This window comes from Physcomitrium patens, chromosome 20 (genome assembly GCF_059467195.1).
Source record: "Physcomitrium patens ecotype Gransden chromosome 20, ASM5946719v1, whole genome shotgun sequence".
NCBI lineage: Eukaryota > Viridiplantae > Streptophyta > Bryopsida > Funariales > Funariaceae > Physcomitrium > Physcomitrium patens.
In genome coordinates this window covers 830,001-832,500 of record NC_143429.1, presented here as the reverse complement: position 1 = coordinate 832,500, position 2,500 = coordinate 830,001, and positions in this window count along the sequence as shown.

The following is a 2,500-nucleotide window of genomic DNA, read 5'->3' as shown; positions in this document are numbered from 1 at the left end:
GACTGGGCGGCCAACGAGGAGTCGAGACAGCCAGGAGTCGGGACTTGGGCAAGGGAGCGGGACAAGAGGTCGGGACTCGCGGCGGGACAAGGAAGAGGAGGAGGAAGTCCGGGACTCGCGACGGGACTGGGACTCGCGCCGGGACTAGGGAGTCGCGGCGGGACAAGGAAGAGGAGGAGGAAGTCCGGGACTCGCGACGGGACTGGGACTCGCGCCGGGACTAGGGAGTCGCGGCGGGACAAGGAAGAGGAGGAGGAAGTCCGGGACTCGCGACGGGACTGGGACTCGCGCCGGGACTAGGGAGTCGCGGCGGGACAAGGAAGAGGAGGAGGAAGTCCGGGACTCGCGACGGGACTGGGACTCGCGCCGGGACTAGGGAGTCGCGGCGGGACAAGGAAGAGGAGGAGGAAGTCCGGGACTCGCGCGGGACTGGGACTCGCGCCGGGACTAGGGAGTCGCGGCGGGACAAGGAAGAGGAGGAGGAAGTCCGGGACTCGCGCACGGGACTAGGGAGTCGCGGCGGGACAAGGAAGAGGAGGAGGAAGTCCGGGACTCGCCACGGGACTAGGGAGTCGCGGCGGGACAAGGAAGAGAAGGAGGAAGTCCGGGACTCGCGACGGGACTGGGACTCGCGGCAGGACAAGGAAGAGAAGGAGGAGGTCCGGGACTCGCGCCGGGACTAGGAAGAGGGGAGGAGGTCCGGGACTCGCGACGGGACTAGGAAGTGGGGAGGAGGTCCGGGACTCGCGCCGGGACTAGGGAAGAGGAGGAGGAGGAGGAAGGCCGGGACTGGGACTCGCGGCGGGAGTAGGTAGTGGGGAGGAGGTCCGGGACTCGCAGCGGGACAAGGAGGAAGTCGGGGAGGAGGGCCGGGACCAGGAGTCGCGGCGGGGATAGCAGGCAGGACAGGGAGGGTGGGTGGTCTTCCACAAAAAAAAGTGTGTCTCGGAACTTCCTTAGTGCAGTAGGACGGGGGCCTGCCGAATCCCACAGAGAGTACTATGTGGGGAAGGGTTCCTCTGAAGCGTCTCGGGAAAAGTCGTGAGGGGGTGACGGTTGCTCGGTGCCTACGGGTCCCGACTGCTCGCTGCCTTCTTTGAGCCCAGTACCGACGTTCGCAGGGGGATACCTGGATACTACTGGGGTTACCTGGATACTTCTGGCGTGTTACCTTGGATCAGTGAGGAGTGGGGGTTAGTTTCCCGGCGACGCGACCCTCTGAGGAGGTCCCGCGGAGGGTCGCCGAGTATTATATGGTGAGCTGGCTGTCAAGGATTGTGAGTCCCGCTGCCAAAATTTTTTTTGGTGCGCGGGCGACTGGAAAAAGAGGGTTGGTCTTGTGCCGATACGCGTAACGTCGCAGCGAGTCCCAAGAGCTAGTAACCATTTTTGGCGGGGGGCGATGGCCTCGGTATTGTCAAGCCATTCTCTCATTCATTTGGGAGGGTGGGGAGAAGTGTTTGCCGAGGCCGTTCAAGCTCCGCCTGGTCGACCACCACTGTGACCGCCACCGCGCTCGATCTCTATTGCAAGCTCAGGTGAAATTCCTGATAAACTTGGAGGGGGTGTGGGACGCGTTCGCAGTGTGGGCCGAGGAGTCATAACATCCCAGGTCGGAATGTGAAAATGGAACTTCGAAACCGGTGAGAGTTCTCTCGTCGGCTAGGGGTTTCACAAAAGTAACATTTCTATAAATTTCTATCCGACCCCTCCATTAATTTGGAGGGGCGATGGGCCCCAGGATTGGACATACTTCTTGCTGATTTGTCTTTTGAGGAAAATCCTTCGCGGTGATGGTTACTTTTTCATTTTTAATGTGTGTATCGGCCTCGTCGGTTTCTCTCTTTCCTGGTCACATTCCCGAAAAAGGCCGCAGCACCTATGATTCTCTTCCGGGGGTCTAACTCTCCCTCTCTCTCTATCCTTCTCTTTGTCTGGCTCTCTCTGGCTTCACTTTTTGTGGTGTGTGCCTCTGGGGGTCTGGTTGGAATTTGCCGTTGGCTTTTTGCCCTCTCTTTTTGCCTTTTATCCATCGCAAAGAAGGGTGTGTGTGTTCTCACCTGGGGTTGGAATGAAGGACGGGAACCTCCTCGTCTTGTGAAGTGGGACCATCTTTTAGGATGATGGCTTTTTGCTGCCTGGTGTGTGCTTGGGTGGGGTTTGGTGGTGGCAGTCTACCTCTCCCTTTCTCCGGTAAGACCAGATGACTGGTTCGTCCGCTACTCTTGTGTTGGCCCTACCTTGGCCAACGGGAGTCGGCGACGCTCCAGACTGGATGGCATGATGTGGTGGTGTACCGAAGGGGGACATCCGAAGGGGAAGAGGGGCCGAGCCTCGCGAAACTTAGGTGTGTCGGGTTGTGTGATGTCGGAGATCCATTTTTTTGTGGCTGCCGTCGTGATTTCGCCCATCCAAACCTGAGTCGTTGCTGCGGACTGGAAAAACTATGGAAGAGCTGTTTGGGAAAGATTCGGGAGTTTGTTTTCGAAGTTACCTTGTT